The sequence below is a fragment of the Tachysurus vachellii genome, chromosome 9 (assembly GCF_030014155.1).
Source record: "Tachysurus vachellii isolate PV-2020 chromosome 9, HZAU_Pvac_v1, whole genome shotgun sequence".
Lineage (NCBI taxonomy): Eukaryota > Metazoa > Chordata > Actinopteri > Siluriformes > Bagridae > Tachysurus > Tachysurus vachellii.
In genome coordinates this window covers 22074700-22096677 of record NC_083468.1, presented here as the reverse complement: position 1 = coordinate 22096677, position 21978 = coordinate 22074700, and the positions used below count along the sequence as shown (strand labels likewise).

The 21978-nt window shown below is 38.0% G+C and overlaps 1 protein-coding gene across 6 annotated transcripts in view; it reads right to left on the bottom strand.

The window, feature by feature from the left end:
- The window catches only part of shank3a (SH3 and multiple ankyrin repeat domains 3a), a 242946-nt gene that overhangs the window by 189185 nt on the left and 31783 nt on the right, over positions 1-21978 (bottom strand). For 4 of the 6 annotated variants that reach the window (XR_009649025.1, XM_060878260.1, XM_060878263.1 and 1 more), the window contains exon 2: positions 10040-10135. The exons of the other annotated variants lie outside the window; for them this stretch is intronic. The gene's annotated coding sequence lies outside the window, so the exon portion shown is untranslated. The remainder of the gene's footprint in view (positions 1-10039; positions 10136-21978) is intronic. 6 annotated transcript variants of the gene reach the window in all.

Below are 21978 nucleotides of genomic sequence, written 5' to 3'. Positions count from 1 at the left end.
AGATATACTGACACAAAAGCTTGCTAAAGGGCAGAAGAGCTACAAACAGCTTCTGGCAAATTAACAGGAGAACAGATGAGGGAGTTTATCTCTTGTATGTTCCACTCTGTAACACTTAAGACACAGTGAATTTGATCTACTTTTTGACAAGACTTCTCCTGTACTGTGCATTACTTGCCATTTCTCTCTTCAGTCAGGCAATCATAGGTGTTGCGTGGACACAAAAAAGGTCTCACACTCCACCTAAGGGCTTTTCTTGGTTCAGGTCTAAATCGAGGTGACCAATCTTATTCAAAGAGTGCCAGTGTACAGTAGGTGCTAGTTTTTATTCCAACCAAGCAAAAGTCATGCTAGAGTCTACAGAAAGCGAAGAACAACTGATTATACAGGCAGAATCAGGTGTGGCGAAAACCCGGACCTTCAAAGATAAGATTAGATACCCCTGGATCTAATTGGCTGTTCAGATTACCTTTTAAAATGTGGCCTATATCAGATACCAGTGTGAACTGTTTGCTGTTTTGAACTGACCCGCATGCGCAAACGAATAATAACAATGACGTCACACGCAGCACGCAGTTGCGCTAAAGTTGTTGAGGTTATGGAGGAAATAAACATTTTCGCTTTTCTCTCTAAATGTTTGTGTAATGGCAACACAGAGTCGCAGTGTTTTGAAAATTTTCGAATGTCGAGGGCAACTTTTGATTATTTGATCCATTTTGTAGGCATAGTCACGTTTGTGTGCGAACTCGCCGGCGCATAATTGTGACGAATGTCCATGTAGATTGACGTAAAAGTCGCATCAAATCCGCCTTTGTTGTTCACACTGCGGCCACATTGGAAAAAATCTGATTTGGGTCTGATTCAGGACCACATATGGAAGTGATTTGAAAAAATCAGATCTGGGCTAGATTTGAGTTGTTCACACTACTCCTGAAGAGGTCTGACCTGGTCACTTGACCCCAAAAAAATCAGATTTGGGCCACTTTTACCTGCAGTGTGAACGTGGCCTAAATGATTCCTGTGGCACAAGTCACGATAGGTTCGCTGACTACAACAAGGTCTTGAAACACTGTTTGTACCGCAGCCTGATCACACAGACTAAAGCTAAAATCAAGAACTAAAGTAAAACTGCGATAACTTGTCGTTATTCAAATTCTAAAACCGTAATCATACACAAAATAGTACAAGAGAAACCTACAAAATGAGCAACATAACCACAATTTCTTAATAAGCAATGACAGGGAACTATATCAAGGTGCCAAATATAAATGCAACAGAGCTGGCAAAAAAAAGACTTGGTTATAAAAGAGTGCAGGAATAATGTAGAACTGCAGCCAGTGATGGTGCTGAATAGCAAAACAGATTTCAAACTGACTGATTAAAACATCGCTGCTTTTTATAACAGGTCCACATAATAGGCTAACGGCGTTTAGTGTATTCTGGTACTGAGATTGAATTAGTGACTATAGATCCTGACCCCTGACTCAAAGTGTTAAAGAATGCTTTTTGTTCCATGTGTGAATATGATGTACCAAGTTATATTAACATTACGTTTCCATAACTGCTGTGCCTCCACTCCTAGGCTCTTTAAGAGTCGTTTGTTTGGTTAATGTACTTCATAAAGGAATGTAACCTCCTGAATATATCCAGGTTTATCTTGTCTTTCCTATTATATGATTATTAATAAACGCAGTATAAGTTATTTAATCTAAAACCTTTAAAACCTTTACAATTATTAATTAAAAGTCTTATTTTAAGCTTGAAATATTCTTGTTTTATTGGCAGATCATTGTGCCGATGCCAGGTAACGTCGGGTGTCTCTATGGATACAATTCAGACCCAAATGGATAGCTAAAAACACGATTTATTAAAAAAACGGGAAGCACAATGCGGAAAAGAAAAGAAAAGAAAACAAGCCTAACCAAACAGACACAAAGCTGAGGATTCCATACTGCCAGAGGAAACGTGCCCTGAAATAAATAGGGAGACAATTAGACACATGAGAAACATGTGTGCTGAGGCAGGAAGGCATTAGACAAGGGTGGGACAGACACGTGAACACGAAACGTAAACAAAAACACATGGCACAAGCAAAACGTCCGGGCTAGATCCTGACAGCTGAAGTAAGACATTTAGCTATATTCAAGATCTTTTCACTTGTCAAGACGTCATTTGATATCAGGGACTATTAGCTTTCTATAGAGCTCCTACATGGACCCTTCTCTGTAAACGAAAGCCTTTTTTTTTTGTTTTGCATTTCAACATAAAAACCAATGGATTTCGCTGAATTAAAAAAAGTAAAAAAAATGATCTAGGGTGCCTTTAGATGGGAGATTTTATCTATGATATTAGAAAGCAACACTTACCTACAAGCCTACATATGTGTTTACTACTGATTTATGAAATTCTTTACACTTCTATATATTCATTTATGCACTAACATTATATTTATTTATATTTGCTTCTTCCTATCAGATAGAGTTCAAAGACCAACCACTTTAGAAAGATAAGAACACTTAGTGTAAGTATCCCAAGAGCCCTTAAAGAGAGTTGAAGCAAAAGATCTGCCACGTCCTGAAGTCTCCTTTCCATTCGGCAGCATGCAGAATCTCCTGTTCCTAATATACTACCGATCTTTAGCGATCACATCTCAGTCTCTCTTTATATCATTAGATTTAGCGCTTGTTAAAGACTAAACATTATTTCCTGGCTCTAACCTGTGCAGCTGTATCTTATCACCTGTTCTGAACTCAGGAACCAAACACCTGCGTTTCACAATGAATAAATCAGCAAGCAAATACAAAAGATCTCAGCTTTGCTTGAGGTGTTCTATTAAAGACGAGCTGAATATCTCCTCTTTAAAATAAAGACGTAGACGTGGTTAAACAGCCACTGAAAAAACGGACGACATCTTCCGATACAAAAAGCCCAAAAAAATACAGCAAGTGTTCAAAGCTGTGAGGGAAAAAAAAAGCTTGTATTCTTTATTATGGAAAATCACTGGCTATGAAGCTGACTTGCATCTCCATGACAAACTCTTCCCAATTCCCCTTGCTTCAGAGGAAATAAACATCAAGTCCAAAACCTCACATCTTCTCCACCTAATCTCATCCAGGAAGTGAATGGCTTCCTAATTTTACATCAGTCAATTGACTTATATCCTAAAGATTTACGACGAGCCCGACGGCTGTGTCGTTCCTGCTGCTATTAGCACACAGAGACGCCCTTCTAGTATCTAAATGTACAAATCTCTGAATTAATCTTACATTTTTGAATCGTCACAGTTGTCAGCAGATACACACGAGGAACTGCTGATTATCAGCAATAACCCGGACGTGACAACAGAATGAATGGCAGATATCTCAGTGGTTTGTCAAGAGCTTACAAAGTAATTAGATTATTTGAATGTGAGCCTAACATTCCCATGCTCCAGGCGAATCACTGCATGGGGCTGTCATGTGCGTTACTGGCAGTTTGGAAGTGTGAAACTGACTGCCGCCTTCAACCTGCGCTATTTAGTACGTTGAAAAAACTTGGATAATTTCCCTTTCGGAGATGTGTGCGTGTGTGTATGTGTGTGTAAGTCAGCACCAGTCTGATTTATTACCAAGGCTAATTTCCTCTTCCAATCAGAGCTTGCGATAGCTCTCAGGGTTTCCCTGCTAAAGAAATCCATATTTCACCTTCTCAGAAGAACTGCAGCCTCATTCAGCACAACGAAACCTAATGACCTGCTTGTGGCTCCCAACTCTGATTACACTCAATCTCTACACACACTAAGATATAAACAAACACACACACACACGCAGATTAGTGGCTTTACTAATGACATGGTGTTCTCTAATGCACTTAAAAGAGCAAACAGAATGAACTGGGCTAATTCAGCATTCACACAACACTAAAAATGATTAATAGAAATATATACAACGGTGTAAAGAAGCATGGACTGCGCTCTTAAGATGTAAATGTGTCAGAAACAAAAAAGTGGTAGGAAATGATGATTCAGTTCATTGTTGCACTAACACAATAGGATGAAAGAAACATACAGTAAACTGACAAATTAGCTAGGGAGCCTTTTTTCCAAACACAAAGAAAACTATTCATGCAGCACAAGAACAGGTAAGTCAAGTAAAGATCTACTGTATATAGAATCCTGTAACAGAGTGTCTCTCTTTTTTAAGGAACCACTAAATATCCCAAAACCTTGTCATTGTGCTGACCTTTTCTGGCAACTTTATTTTTAATGATAATAATTCAAATAATGAGACAATATTTTTTAGAATATTCACAAAGGAAAATGTGTGTGTGTGTGTGTGTGTGTGTGTGTTTATGGTCATGCTGGCTATCATCTTAGGCCTGTAATAACCATAGCTGTGATTTATTCATTCATTCATCTGTAATCAGGGTCACAGTGTTTCTGGAACACTTGGCACAAGAACACACACACACACACACACACACACACACACACACACACACACACACCTAGAGGCAATTTACCGTAGCCAATCAGCCTAGTTGCATGTTTTCCGGATGATGCCTGGGGCAGCAGTTACAAAGATCTTTTATGTCCATTGTGTAAAAAATTAAAATACAAGATTTTGAACATTTATTAAAATTTAAGATCTTATTTTTAAACACAATGCCATAATGCTATGACAAATTGGTGCACGTGTTAAAATGACGAACATTGAAGATTATATAGTGAAGTTATTCTTTAGTAGGCAGATGTGTCTTACAAAATTTTTAATTTGTATTAAGTGACCTCCTTTAATGCCATCGATGGTCGCATAACAGCTGTAACTCTGGTGCGTTCAGTTCAGCAATATGGATTCATCATAGGATTTATCATACGGGTTTGTATAACATAACGCACAGGGGACTAAGAGCACAGAGGCTCCAGTCCTTCAGGATCAATATTTCTAATTATCTTGTCTTGATGTCTTGTTGTTTCCTGTGAAAATACACTAGCTTTCTGAATGTCATGCAGATATTTTTTCCCATCCATGGCCTTGAACTTGATGCCATTTTGTCTTAATATTATGACTTTGTTGTAAAAATTTGGGGAAGTGTTTCTCCTAATATCAGATATTAAGTCTATTTATTCCTCCAAATTTTACAATCTTTTTTAAAAATGAACTTTTAAACAATAGCTCACAAACGTTGTAGTAGGAAATCCATACAAACAAAGGTAGAACAAGTACTAAAACTCCACACAGACTGTAACCTGGGAACAGGATTGAAATAGAAACCCTGAAGTCACACGCTTCTCTCAGTACCCCGTCACCTCTGTGCTGCCATGAAGGCTAACAACGATCTGACTTGCCTTGTATTTATTCTCTCTACCCTGCATTACCTGCCCCAGCCACATCCCTGTATGGTGCTCTCCAGTCTTTTGTTCCTTTCACCATTTACCCTTGCTTTTGCCTCGTCTCTTATACAGTATCTTTGTCTACGTTACGGATCGCACACTCAGACACTCGCGTGGCAAAGTCACTTATGTCGATTGAAAAGCCTGTAAACAGTCAAATATTTACTACTGGAGCATGTTGTATATAGAATGAATTAAAACTCAAATTGTTTGTGAATGCTACTAAACAATTAGAAGTGGATTTTCACTGATGGAAGAAGCGTGTAATATGGCTTTGATCTTTAGGGAGATAAACCCACTTCAGAAACTCCGGCAACAGAGGAGGCTCTAATTGTATGTGTTATTAGGGATTGGATCTGAGTTGCAGCATTACAAAACCATTACACGGTGCAGTCGATTTAAAACGTGTTGTTCACACGCTGCTTCTCAGATAAACTTAGCTCAACGTGCAGAAGTTCCCAGAAGATAACGCTGCTTTCTCAAACAGCCTAATAACGATGCAGCGTCATGTTCACAGCCCTGGCCTTGGCGATCGATACCCAACAGAGCTTGTCCCAAACACTCATTCTTCTCACGCTCAGGTAATGACTTAACACCCATCTGAGAGTCAGTGGAAAGGCAAGAAAGGAAAAAAATGAAATGTCGCCCAAACCGGTCCCGCGAGAGGACATTAACTACAGGATTTCAGATCCTGTTGTTACTTGTGTGATTCTGGTACGAAGGTGAGGCTGAAAAAATAAACTGCCCAAGATATGAAGGTCCCTTCATCAGAAATATAAAGTATAAATGAATCAATTCACAACTGTCTCATATCTATTAGAAATATTTGGGTATGTTTGTCTCACATCATTTGTCATTTTACATTTAGGCCATCCTTAAAAATATTTTGGTTTGCAGTAACAGTAAAAAAAAAAAAAAGGGTCGGTAGGTAGGTCTATATTTTTTTTTTCAAGTTTCAATGTAAAAAAAAAAGCACAATTTTGGTGATGGTGTTTACGTAGGTATGAATTTAAACAAATTAACATATCGTGACGTCACTGACTGGGTCTTCAACCCGTGCCTTCGGGCGCATCATTGCAAACCTCATATTGATGCAGGCTATATAGACCACAAACACATTAGTTTGAACGGTGACCGTGAACATTTTGTTTACTGCAGCTGCAGCCATCATTACCAAGCGCGAACCGTTGACTCTGACAGTGAATGAGAGGATGAGACGAAGCGAACGTACAGGCCATAGTGTGACATCCGTTAACCAATAGTGTAAACATAGATGATGTCACGGGTTTTTATTTAAAAGAAAGAACGTAGCCTTCGTTTGTATGTAGGCCTAAACAATTTATATATTTACAATACTTACTAAAATATAATTAATATTATTTTATTGCTTTTGTATTAGTTGTTTGAAGAGTAAAAAAAAATTGGTGGACTTAACGCAAATTTACAACCGGCAAGTCGGTCGGACTTAAAGCAAAAAAAAAGAAAAAATTAGAGTCGGTCCTAAATTGACAGGTCGGTCGGGTTACGGCAAACAAGAATATTTTTAAGGATGGCCTAATTTCTGTACCTTTCTGTCTGTATGTTTTTTAGCCATTCATTTTATGACAATAGTCTCAAATGTCAAGACACACAAACTCTTACAACTCTTCCACGTAAAACAGAATATGTGTCTGAACGAAAGTTATGAACTTTGAAAGTTATATGTGTGGAATATGTGCTGTGTCAAGTTTCTCTGCTTGTCGCTATGATCTGTAATTAAACCACCAAAATGTAGAAATTGTATTGTGTGCGTTTTTTTTTCGACAGTACTGTAAAGAGTAGATGAAGAGTACAAGCACAGCAGTGGCTACATGTACAGCAAAGGGATTAGGGGAATATTTTAGAGCTAGAAAATTCAGACCGCTATACAGCCTGCTATAATGATCATATGGTGTGGAAAGACCAAAGTCAAAGCAGAGATGATAAAGATTGAGTGATGTGATGTGACATGATGAGTCCATCGATACCCTTTACTGAGGGATGTGGTAGCCTAGTGTTTAAGGTGTTGGACTACTGATCGGAAGGGCATGAGTTCAAATCCCAGGTCCACCAATTTGCCACTGCTGGGCCCCTGAGCAAGGCCCTTAAGACTCAGTTGTATAAACTGAAAAAAATAAAATAAATAAATAAATGTAATTCACTCTGGATAAGGGTGTCTGCTAAATGCTGTAAATGTAAAATGTACTGTATGTGTGACTGCTGTGAATTCATACAGCCGCTGTTACCCGTGATGTACAGCATTCTCCATTACAAAAGGTCTTTTAGCCTGGATTATTTAGGCCGCACAAATGGTGTGTAGATTCTCTGCTCAGACGAGTTTAGCCCGGAATCTACCCCTGCTATTTACTGTAAAAAATCACATCATAACGTAAAAAATCTTGAATCTATTTCTTATTATAAGATTACAATAAACGAAATATAAAATGACTAAAGATATTATTTAATGGCACCTTATTTTGCTTATTTTTCAATCAATATTGAAAATATTGATTTAAATATTGACTACAATATTCCTATACCAAGGCTTAATAATATTTTTTTGTTACTGTACTTTAATGATCAAAACTAGTAGACAAGTGTGACTATATTCATGATATTATCACTTGTCATTTTTGAGCATAAAATAGCTAATAACATAAAGTTTATAACTTACATCGACTTACATCGATAGTCATTACAAGACTATGCAATTTCATCGTTATCTCATCACTATAACAAATAACTCAAACTTTCACGAGACCCCTGGACAGTTGTTGATATTTTCTTGGTGATAATACAATATCCCGGTTTTGCAGGTGTCTGAAACACAGCTGTGACTGTTACATCCTCTCCCTGCTGGTGTCACACTCGTTTCAGTGAAGTGCTTTATCCCACTCAGGCTTTCTTCTTTCTACAAAGATACTCGGAGAATCGTCTAATCTCCGCTTCAAGAATTTTAATGGCATACATTCAAAAGCCTGGGCACAAAAGCCTGGTTTTTAAGTCAATAAATAGAAACTTACTTTTGATGTTCATTACCAGAACGCTGCTCATAAACATGGGGAAAAGCTAGATAACAAGGCTTACAATGTGATGTATGAAAAACACTCGGGGCCCATCAAAGCGACATAAATCTGTTGCAAAGATTTAAAGACTAGAAAAAAACAAATACAAACAAACCCACACTCACAGATCTGCTTGTGTGATCGTAATCACAGTCATTACCATTACACTTCACTTGACTATAGTCTCTGAATAATTCATACACATTCCTAAATGACACATGTGCTACACATGCACAACTTCTGCTTGTCAGACTGTCTCAAATCTGTATGACTGTACACACTGAACAGATGTCATCACTCATGTACTTTTTTATTTAGGTCTACACAACTAGTGATGTGTCTGCTCCATGTATCTGGAGCAGTTCTGATCCTCACATATCCATTGTGGACACTTTCGGTTTGGGACAAGGGGTCAGCATGGGCACTCTGACTGGTCTGCAGTAAGCTGTGATGCACTGAGTGTTCTGACACCTTTGCATCATACCCTGCATTTCCTTTTTCAGCAATTTGTGCCAGAGTAGCTCTTCTGTGGAAGATCGTAGCCTTCGCTCTCCATGTGCATCGTTGTGCCTTAGGTGGCAATGAACCTATCAGTGGTTTTATATAAATATATATACATATATAAGACGGTATTTTAGTATAAATACTGACAAATGTAATCGAATAAAAGTTTTTGACGAGGGTGTGTTGCAGCACGTGTTATTAAGTTTATAACATTTGTCCAGCGCCTGCAATATAATCGGTCAATTGCCGATTATATGAGGAAAAAACCACAAAGAAATTGTCCTTTTATACAGAAAATAGTCCAAAGTGTATTCTTAACAAGACGTCATTCCCTCTTCTTTCGTTTCCCAAAAACACAGCTTGTCATTTTACTAAGAACAACAGAATGGATAAACAAAAAAAAAAAAGAAAAAAAAGAAAAAAAAAAAAAACATTTTATGTTTATTTTAAGAACCATAAGTCTACGAAAGTCTACTTTCATAAATGTTAAACATTATGTTCCATGATGTTAAGCATGCTGAGTTGCTGAGTCTGGTTAGTAAGAGAATAAACATCTCTCTCTCTCTCTCTCTCTCTCTCTCTCTCTCTCTCTCTCTCATTCATTTCACGTATCCACTAATACACTATGCACCAAGATAATGGCTAGTTTGACTTTCACAGCAACACACGAAAACACTTACAAAAATACTCAAGATCTGATATAAAAGACTAGGAAATGCACTCAGCCCATTCATTTCTAAATTAAAATGCTATTAGCTACCCTTTTAGGTACACCAGTGAAGCTCTCTAAAGTGAATAGTTCAGCAGAATTCTTCCGTTTTTAGCAGTAATAAGTGCCGCTCGCTGCGTATCTGAATTAAATGCATTAACAAAGTCACTACAGATGAGTGCAGATTCTGAGGAACCGCTCCTGCTGCCTTCATTATATGAGGGTTTATAACCTGTTGCTCTCTCAGATGCTACCGTGTGTGTGTGTGTGTGTGTTGATGTGAGTTTTATTAATGCAGACCTATCACTTCTTCCTCTAATTGGAGCTCGGCTGTAATGTGATTAAGGCTCAGACTTGTGAACAAAGCCTAACCTTGTGTTAATAAGTATTCCTCAGGGTTCTGACATAACCGGTCTCCTTCCAGCCAGCTCAGCAGGCAGGACAAGTCATTAAATAGAAGGAAATGGCCTGTAAAAAACAGAAATAAATAAAAAAAACCATAAGTATACACATATAGTGTACACATATAAGTATGTGGCCAAAAGTCTGTGGACACCTGAGCGTCATTTTTTTTTTTTTACATGTGCTTGTTGAACACCATTTTACATGCAGTCTTCACTATTCTGAGAAGGTTTTGTGTAGATGTTGGAGTGTGTGATCAATCAGCCACAAGAGATGAGTGAGGTCAGTTCCAGTGAAGGGAAACTATAAAGCTACAGCATGCATGATGTTCTATACAAGTGTCAGAACTCAGAGCCTGCCCTCCGAGTGGACACATCGCAGGGTGAACCGTAGCCGATGTGCCAATTGTGTGCTAACAAAATTTGCAGCAACAGTTTAGAGGAGAAACATGGTACATGGGTGTGATAGCAAGGTTTCCACACACCCTCTACCATAAAGTGTTCATCCATACTGTAAGCCCAGAGACTGAGCTAATGTGTGATTGTGACCCAAAGCAGAGGTCTGTGATCCATAAGCAGGGACACTGATACTTATTAAAACCGATTGAGATTGGATGGTTATTAGGCGACGTATCTATTCAGTTAATTTAATCCAAATCAAAAAATAATTCAGCCTCTTAAAAGAAAGCAAATTGGACCTAATGCCGGTCTGTGGAAAGTGCAGTGGATGAGCTGGATATTTATATATTCGGTGCTGAGGGAGTCTGTGGGATTTATTTCACAGTTAAAGAAGACCCTGGCTGCAAAACTCCTTGAGAATCCCTAATATAAAGAAGATGAAGCAGTCATCATAAAGATCATGCTGATACATATTCCAAAAAGATCCTGCCTTGCTCAGAATACTGCAAATGAGCTAGTGAGAACACTTCCTACTTGTCAAATCACACCTAGATCTACTTTCTAAGCGCTGTTAGCAGATTTGTTAGTGGGAGCAGAACTAGAAACCTGTTAATGTGCACAAGCTGAACCTTCCCGGCTCGCTAGCTCACTGTGTGTGAACGAGAACAGCTTCAGACGCACATCATACACAAACACATGAGACCGGCACTCATACGTACTGTAATAAGTGCAATTACCCTGTCTAATATGTCACATAACCAAGACTGCTGACAGTAAAACAAAACCAGAAGTAAAACAGTTCTCTAGTTTCTTCCGGTTCTTCCATTTCTTGGGTATTTGCATGAAAATATACTGCGCTTGAACTCTGCATTCATTCGATTCTTTAATGAAAAGTTACCATTTTTATTTTCTGATCTCCAACTCCAGTACGGTACTAAAGATTATCTGAACAATGTTTTTTTCACTGACACATTTCCCTCCTGCAGTTAAAAGACGTTTACCAGAGCATCCAGTAATTCATTAGTAATTCGTTAGCGTAAGAAAGCCTGTTACCCAATTGTTTAAATGTGTGAAACAAAAATTTGTCTCTTTTGCTTCTAACAAGCTGTCAGAAAGTGGTGAAAACCTCACAATTAGAAGAGAGGCACTTCTCCGTTATGCAGAAATGCTAATCCTGCTCCCAGTGAGACGGCAGCGTTGTAACAATTAGCGAGTAGAGGGCATTATCCCCGTGTTTGATATTGAGATTTGACATAGGAGGAGCCTTAATCAAGATCAATCTCTTCAAAGTTCTCTCGTATTTACATTGTGTTGAGCAACCTTTGGAAAAAAGACGCTATGATGCTGATGCTAAACTAATCCACAGATTTAGTAAAAGTTAAGTATTTTGTTTCTTATTAATTAAAGTTGATTTATGCATAAAGGCATTAAGTTCTTAGTTTTACTATCACGTAAACAAACAAATTCCGTAATGAAAATAGCTGGCGTTAAATTTCATTATAGGTTTGTCGAACGGTGTTGTGTGGCACACGGAATAAAAACAAACTGAACTGAAAATAGTGACACACGCGACCGAAAAACTTTATCTGATACTATGTTGGTGAGGAAGCTGAACATGAACACAGCCTTAAATGAAAGTCTACTGCCTTTCTCTTTAAGTAAAACACTCCTGCATGGACAAATTCACTGTGTGCGTACAAGGTGAATCATTTTTGGAGTGCGGAATCGACTCTGAAGCTTTTGTGTTGATACCTTGTTGATTCAACTCATGGCACAAAGCATGTGCTTTATACAGTGATGGGCACCAAATAACAAAGCTTTACAAATTAATTAACATATATATATATAATTTTTATATATATATATATATATATATATATATATATATATATAGATATATAGATATATAGATATATAGATTTACATCTACGTTCCTCCCGAAAAATGCGGCTCTGAATCTACATTGTGTCAAACCCAAGAGTCGATTCCACACACCGAAATGATTCACCTCACGTGCACTCCTGATAAGCGAAATGAATGAAGCAATGGAGAGCGTGTTTTAGTTAGCGACAAAGGCAGTGAGGATTTCTTTAATTCTATTTGGAATTTAATTGGTCAGAATTAAACAACTCACGAACAAACACAAATGCTGAACTAAGAACAAAATTTCACATCACCATGTGTTATAAAGTCATCATTACTATCTGGTATATTTAGTCTAGTTAATAAATCTGTGGTTCAAAATCTTACAAAGCAATATTTCTGTAAGTAAATTATTTTTGATATTTAAAAAAAATAGATGAATTTTAAAAATATGTGTTAGTTGTGGTGCTAATGCAATCCACTGAAATGTGAGAAATGCAATAAGAATTTCAAGTGCAGTGCTTTTACACACACACACACACACACACACACACACACACAGTCCTCTGGCTCAGATACAAAACCAAACTCTTCACTGTCCAGTCCATCTCTTTTCATCATAAAGATTAATGAGAAAAAAAGAAGAATTAAAATAAAAAAAAATGTATTCTAGCACTTATCTCTCTTTCTCCTCCTCTGTAGTTTTATGACTCTGAAATAATTATTTAACCCAAATGTCATCCTGTCATATTCAGATGGATTCAAGCAATATCAGGAAAAAAAAGGATTGATAATGAAGCAGCCCTTAGTCAGGACTGAACCAGCTCAATCCCCGTGTGTGTCTTTGTGTGTGTGTGTGTGTGTGTGTGTGTAAGCACTTTTGGTTCATTGTGTCAGTATGCACACAAATACACTAACAATAAGCCACACAGCCAGAATAAACTGCAGAGAAAGGATACGATATTGTTGTTTTTTCCTCATTGTGTACGCGTGTTTGGAGAAATCTGCCGTGATTATGTCGAGTAAAAGAGCATTGTGCAGAGAATATTCCCTCCTGGTCCAAAGATAGAGAGAGAGAAAGTCAGCAGAGCTCTTAGTCTCGGTGATGAGCTTATAGAGCCGTGCATTCATTAGTGCCTAATACTGCAGAAACACCTTTCTCATGAGAGAAAACTCAGCCAAATGAATGTTATTCAATGTAAAGGTTTTAATTCCACCAAACAACTCAAGAAACAAAGCCATTATAGATTTCGGCTAAGTGTATCATTAATATTATAGTATAAGAAGCATATTATCGGTCTCTCTAATTAATAAGATGTTCGCTGAGTAATTTTGACAAAGCAATTTATTTTATGTCTATCCTTGGAGGTATAATTTAAAGCCCATAAAGAATTATGTTACAGGATGTTGGCCAGGAAGAATCAGCCTCTCGGGACCCCTATGAGTTCATCCTTGGGTTATGATGTAGGTCGTGTTTATTTGACTCGCAGTTGTACTGTTACCATGGAGATATCCTGATGGAGTGACATGGTGTTTACAAGCAGAATCATTTATACTGAAGGATCTGTCCCAGGACATTTACTGTCTTCTTACTTACAGCTACGCTGATGCATGACGCGTGCTACAAATGTCATGCTAATTTAAATGCAGCTTGTGTTCGAAAGATCCAACACGACATTAAAGGTGGGGTCTCCGTTGTTTGAAAGCCAATGTTGACATTTGAAATCACCAAAACAAACACGCCCCTAACCCAAATGGGTCCCACCCCTGTATTGATAGCTCCGCCCACACATACATACGTAACCCAGGCAACTAATGGAAAGAAATGTGTCTTTATCATAGCTGAAGGGAAGAACGATACGAGAAGTAAAAATGACACACAAGCATAATCATGCAAAGGACGGCATATATTAGTTCTGTGTAACAAAGCAAAACCAACGTTACTCACCTATCGAGAAGGAAAAAAGCGCCTCGGCGTCTTAAGTAAATTTGGCCACATATTCACAGATTCGAGTTTCCCGAATCATTAACTCCTGAGCTAAACGCTGTTACTAGCAAAACGCGGTTGTAGCTGCGTCTCTACATTACTACGATAGAAAAGAGGTGTTATTTGTGTAGTAACAGAGTTTATCTCAGGAGTTATTGACTCGGGAAACTCCAATCTGTGAATATGTGCCAACTTCCTGCTCCTTCAGTTCTCTCCAACGCTGGAAAGCTGATCCTATATTAACACGTCCTACTTCTTGCCTTATCGTAAGTCTTTCTTCACTTTCTTTCTTTGTTTTTATCCTCCATGTCAATGTTAAAACCGTGTTAAAAACAAGACACGCCCCTTTCTGCTCATTGGCTACACGTTTGTTTTGGTTTTTTTGTTTGCCAACCCGACACAGTTTTCTGAAGCATTTCTCAAACAACTGAGACCCCACCTTTAAGCTCAAAAGGTTTTTCCCCAAATGATTCTATGAACAAGTCTAAATGTTTGTGGACAGAACTTCAGGCTCTGCCCCGATGTTAAGTATAACCTGAAATAATGTACTAGATTGTACAGTATTTTCAGGTCGGATCCACGGTCGTACTTTACACGTAAACAGAGTACACGATTTTGTGTGTCTGAAAGCAAGCTGCTAACACATCACTATATTAGACATGACAAAAACAAGACTGATGTTGAAAGACAGGCACTAACTTTATTAAGGACACCAGAACATCTACATATTCATGCAGTTATCTAATCAGCCAAAGGGTTGGCGGCAGTCTAATGAATAAAATCATGCAAATGCCAGCCAACAGGTTGGTAATGTTCACATCAACCATGAGAATCGAAGAAAAAAAAAGTGATCTCAATAATTTTATCATGATTTGTCCATATCCAGTGTTAGTATTGTGTTCCTAATAAAGTTCTCTATGAGTGTATAGTAAGAACATCCTACATAATATCTAATATCCTAACTCGATTTTTTTTTTGTACTTTATTTAATAAAAAATATATTGGCACCATTCCAGGCAATGAAAAAAACAAATAAAGGTAGAAAATAAAATATATAAAATAAAAATTTCCCCTCGCACACAAACCGACAAAACAGACACAGATTTCTTTTATTATAATAGAATTTTCTCTGACAATTATGTGAAAAAAATGACTGACTCCCTCGGTCAAATTCAAAGAAATCTTTTCTTTTTTTTTTAAATTCCTTTATTGTCAGATATTTTGTCAACCGACCACCATGGAGATGATCGCACAGCGTTTAACACAAAAGTTCCCAGGAAATAAAAAAAAGAGATCAAGAAAGAACAAGGCAAAGATCACAGATTCTGAAGTGCAGAGTTTAGCTGATGTTGGTAGTTGTTTACTTTGTATTAGGTGCCACGTCCGTATTTTCAAGCATAATCAGTTATTCTGTCATTTTATTTATAAAGACATTCCTTTGCAGTGTTTTTCTGGAGTTTCTAGAGTAAAGCCTCTTTATGATCTAAAATAAGTCGGACGTAGTTTCGCGTAAGTCCGTGCATCCTTTGGGATAATGCAAATTAGTCAGCATTAGATTTAACTCTCTCTGTATTTAAGAAAATGTGTGTACTAGCTTTGCAACATTAACATTTACAGCAACAGGTTATGTTTTTTTTTTGCATATGTAATTACTACCATTAATATAATTACGCTGCCATTAGCATCAAGACAACCTACACAAGCTCTCCTTCCTGGAAACACCATTAAACTTCCTGGTGCTATTTTGGGAGTAATGGAGATGTGCACAAATTAGCACAGGTAATAAAATGTACCAGATTGGCCCAGCATGGAATGGCATGTTAATTGAGAAAAAGCGATGTAAATGTGAACAATTAAACCACTACAGCTCTCAGAGTCGCTACAGAATGCTAAATGAGATTTATTTGCATTTTAAGCTTTTAGATTACCGCGGCTTATACGAAGCTGCTCTTAAAAGTTTTCGGGTTTTCACTTAGGTTCCTAAAACATGTATTTTTGAGTCTGATAAGTCAAAATCGTGTTGGCTTTTCTGTGTGCTAAAGGCTTGCAGCTAAACTAACAGCTTCACTACTAAATTCTAACAATCCTCAGAGAACAATGAGAATAATCGATGTGTTCATGTTTCAGTGCTCGGACTAAATCCAAAGTTACTCATCTATGGCGTGATCAGAGTTAAAAGAACAGAAAAGAGGATGGCGTAATTTATTGTCTGTGTCGGGAAGGAATTAGACAAAAGTGGGGAAAGACACGTGAACACAAAACGTAAACAAAAACACACGTCAAAAAGTCCAGGCTAGATCCTGACAATCTGTCCTTTTTTTTAAGTGTTAAAACCAAAAAAATTTATTTTAACGGTATACAGGCAAGGAATAACATGATGTTTGTTTGTTTGTTTGTTTTGTTTGTTTGTTTGTTTACAAACTCAGCGTCCGTTTACAAACCCACCTCCGTGCACATGTCCATGATTTTAACCACATCAAAGTAGATGACGTATGATGGCTGCTACTTAGTCTTGCAGTATGTATACACACACACGGACAAAACTATTGGTACCCTCCCTTTAAAAAAAGAAAAACCCACAATGGTCTCTGAAATAACTTGAAAAGTCATAATAAATAAAAAGTACTAAAAATTAACTAGTGAAAATCAGTCATTGCTTTTGAATTGTGGTTCAGCAGAAGCGATGAGAAAAAAAGAAAGTAATGAAACTGGCCTGGACAAAAATGATGGTACATTGTGGGTTTAGTCTGGGCCACTCAGAGACACTCAAAAACACATAAACGGTCTTTGAAAAAACTTTGAAAACACGATAGCCTGGAAAACCTTTTCTGCTAGAGAAAGAAAATAAAAGTTATGAGAAAAGTAAAAAATAAAATAAATAAATGCTTTAATAAATACGAGTCATGTTTTCAAATCGTTGCTGGTCATTTCTATGCATTTTTATTACCTTCTGGAGACGTGTAAAAGATTAGATAAACAAATCCAATCTGAATAGGGCTAATAAAGGGATCGTAAAAGTGCTGGGAGTTTTAATAAATCAAACCATAAATTATATTTGTCATGTTTGCTGATGATGTCACTAACACTACTGTAGTAACTGATTCCAACTAGTAAGTGCACTTTTAGGGAAGTGGTAGCTCAGGGTTTAAGGTGTTGGACTACTGATCGAGAGGTTGTGAGTTCAAATCCATGAGCCACCAAGCTGTCACTGCTGTGCCCTTGAGCAAGGCCCTTAAACCTAAATTGCTCAGTTTCACAAATGAGATAAATGTAAGTCTGTTGTGAACTAAGTGAAAAAAAATTGACGTGACATACGGCTAAGTACGGTGACCCATACCTAGAATTCGTTCTCTGCATTTAACCCATCCAAAGTGCACACACACAGCAGTGAACACACACACACACCGTGAACACACACCCAGACCAGAGGCCAACCATTTATGCTGCGGTGCCTGGGGAGCAGTTGGGGGGTTCGGTGCCTTGCTCAAGGGCACCTCAGTCGTGGCCGGCCCGAGACTCGAACCCACAACCTTAGGGTTAGGAGTCAAACTCTCTAACCACTAGGCCACGACTTCCCCCTAAGCAGTGATCAATGACACACAGTGAAATGTCCCAGTTTAGTAAGACTTAACATAAGCACCCTCGGAATTCTGCTCAACCAATCAAATTATTGGACTAGGACTAATTGTTGTATAAATACAGAACAAATTATGATCTGCGCACAAACACATCCGAAGAAGTGTCAAAAAGACAAACCTGAATTTGCATCGAATCTGCTCCTTGTTGATTCCTCTCTGGATGTGTAAATGTGTACTAGCATACACAGAGAGTCCAAAGGGAAAGTAGAAGATAATGAGAATGGGAATTTTAGAGAGAAAGGCAGGCTTACATGTGAGGGCAGCAGCGAGTCCGCATGCACAGAGTGCGTTAATGGAGGTAATAGGATCATCCCAGACCATCTGTCCCACTCAGAGTGATGTACACTATAAATACATACAGTAGAAGGTGACAGAGGTATTTCACAGTGCCACACACAACGCTGCGTGAGGGTTTATGTGCTAGTTCAGATATAATTGGCCTATTTATTACATTAGTCCAACACACAGAGAAGGGCTCAGATACATTTCAGGGAAAGTAATTACGTTAAGAACTATGCATAAAGCATTACCTATAATACTACTCTTGACTCTTGAGCTGTAGGCTACTATCTACTGTAGTTAATTTTTAGAGTAACTCTATAACAGGCGGCTGTGATTTGACAGCATGCAGAGTAGCAGCTAATTTTGAGCGGATTTGACATGTGGCTGTGTTGATACAGAGGGAGTGTTTAGTGTGCATGAGACAGTATAGTAAACATCATTAACCAGATTTAACAAAGTTTCCAACTTCACTACATCTCAAATTCATCTTTTGTTTGGGAAACAAACTCACCATGAGACACACGCTCATGGACATCAGTTTATTATTAAAAATATTACAAAATACTTGAAGCAAAAAAATGGTTCTTTTCATCACAGACACACAGTTTGTACTTGGTGGAATATGTACACTAACCCAATCTGGCAACCCAATTAACTGTCCTGTCTGCTGCTACTCCCACAAGCACAAGCCAGCGTTAATCATGTCCCAATAGGCGCTTGTTAGCCTTTGTTGTACTTTTCATTTTTGACCGCTTAATAATAATATTAATATCTCTACAGATATTAACCAATAATAACTCTTTGTAGCAGTGAACGTCCTGTCCAACAACTAGAACAGAAAGCAAATCAGCAGAACATCAATTTCTATGTAAAATAGTGACATTTAAAAAAACACAATAACAACATTGGCCACTCAAAAAAATGGGCCAATTAATATTTCAAAGGAATGAAAAATGTTAAATGTGAAGAATAAATATTAATTTTCAATAGCTGATATATATGGTGAAGGGGCACGGTGGCTTAGTGGTTAGCACGTTCGCCTCACACCTCCAGGGTCGGGGTTCGGTTCCCGCCTCCACCTTGTGTGTGTGGAGTTTACATGTTCTCCCCGTGCCTTGGGGGTTTCCTCCGGGTACTCCGGTTTCCTCCCCCGGGCCAAAGACATGCATGGTAGGTTGATTGGCATCTCTGGTAAATTGTCCGTAGTGTGTGAGTGCGTGAGTGAATGAGTGTGTGTGTGTGCCCTGCGATGGGTTGGCACTCCGTCCAGGGTGTATCCTGCCTTGATGCCCGATGACGTCTGAGATAGGCACAGGCTCCCCGTGACCCGAGATAGTTCGGATAAGCGGTAGAAGATGAATGAATGAATGAATATACATAATATATGGTGGTGCTACTTGCCCCTGTGGACACTGCAGCAAGTCTAAAGCATGAGCCATAACACTGGTCTACTGCAGCATACCATCAAACAGACTAGCTGATTGGATTCATCTAGCTTTGGGCAGCAGATAAGATCCCAGAGGTTCTACTAATCATGTTCAGCAGCACTGCCCTACTGTCCTAATGCAATTTGAACTAGATTCAATAGCATTCAATTATTTGATACCATCAGCAAGGTTCATATCCACATGCAAATTCAATTTCAGCCTTTCATAAAAGTAACAATTTGATATAAAAGAGGGAATGGACAAATGCAGATCAGAGCCAAAGTCTGTGAAATAACCAAAGAATGAAAAAAAAAAATTAAACACACACAGATAAAGAGAGTAAGAGCTACTCCAATTCTGAACTTTTGTTTCATGGTTAAATGATTTGCCTTTACATACACACACATACACACACACACACACATACACACACACACCATCTACTCTCACGCACTCACCGGAAGGGGACGGGTTCCCTTTTGAGGCTGCTTCCTCTCAATGTTTCTTCTTCATGTCATCTCAGGGAATTTTTTTTCATGGTCATTGTTATCTCTAGTTTGCGCTTTAGGGATTTAAATCTAAATCTACATTTCTGGAAACATGCCTTGCACCGATGTCTAATAAGTGCCATACAAATAAACTCAAACTGAATGAGCCATCCTGCTAGATTTACTGAATACACAGGATTTACTGTTGACATGCTCATATCTTAGCACTGACAGTGGGTTAAACCAGTTTTACTGTATGTGCTTCAACTCAAAACCACAAAAGACAAGAAGCAAAACAAAGGTACGAGAAGAATCGGTGCAATCGATAAACATGAGAATGCCATTTCTGACAGTGACAGCAACTAAGTAACCTACGATCCAGACACGGACATGCAATAACATACAACATTATTACAAGACCAAGCAGATGGTGGTGATTTATATGGTGGTGAGTAATAAACCATAATCTCAGCCAATGTCCATACAGGGGGTTGATGTAGAGATGGTCAGGACCTACGAATATCTGGGGCTACAGCTGGATGATAGGCTGGACTGGACCATGAACATGATTACTCTCCTCAGGAAAAGACAGAGCCGTCTATACCTCCTTAGGAGGCTAGCATCCTTCAACATCTGCAATAAACTGTGGTTGCCAATGACCACTAATGTCAACGTGACAATGTCGCCAGTGTCCTCTATCTATCTATCTATCTATCTGTCTATCTGTCTATCTGTCTGTCTGTCTGTCTATCTAGGCACAATAATACAGGTAATCCGTATCATATGCATACTGTATATTGTGTGTTCATGTGCATTAAATCAACACACACAACTCAGACTGCTATACTGGACCTGTACCTTCAGACCTTCCTGCCTCAAACCGTGAGCATTTGCACTACAGTGCACTAATGTACAGTTGATATTTCATCTGTATTGCATGTAGCATTTGCAATGTGTACTGGTTCACATTTGTACATCCTGCTCTATTATACAGTTAATATTTCTTTTTTATATTTTTTAATGTTTATTCTCAGTCTTTTCATAGGTTCTTTAGATTTATGCTCCCATGCTACATATTACTACGCACCAGCACACAAATTTCTTCTACACGTAAAACCGACAGTAGTTGGTAAAAAAAAAAAGGTGATTCCGAAAAAAGACAATTAAAAGTTATTTATTAAAAAGTCAGTCATAAAAACAACATAATCTCTTAAAGACAGAATGTAGAGCCCATATTGCATGCTGAGATATGCCACTTCTTTGCTAGACTCATCTCACTAACCTTTGTCTGATGGATGTGACTAGATGTTACTATTGTGATCAAACACAATCATACCACAATGATCATTTCAGCTATAAGAAATAAGGAAACAAAAAACACAGGAGGAAATATGTAATTACCAGAACAATTAAAGCAGAGCTCAAAACAAATGATGAGGTAATCAGAGATAATGAGACTCATCATGCATCAAAAAATAAAAAAATAAATAAGATCCATAGTGTACAGTATACTGAATTGAGAAATGATTGGAAACAAGAATGAGTGCATGTAGAAATAGTAATATGACAAACTATGCTGTAGAAATGATACCTACATATTGAAAACAACCTTACAAACATTTTTAGAATTAAATGCTTTAGGAATTCATTTGAGTCTGTTTTGTTCGTCCAGTGTGTTAAAACTTCCCTGTGTCTTTGTCTTGAATGTGGGATAGATCAGAGTTTTTCCACAACAAATACAATTATTTTTAATACACAAAATGCAGGCCATAGGTGGGTGAGTGGGTGAGCTTTCAATTTACATATTAAAGGTGGGGTGCACGATG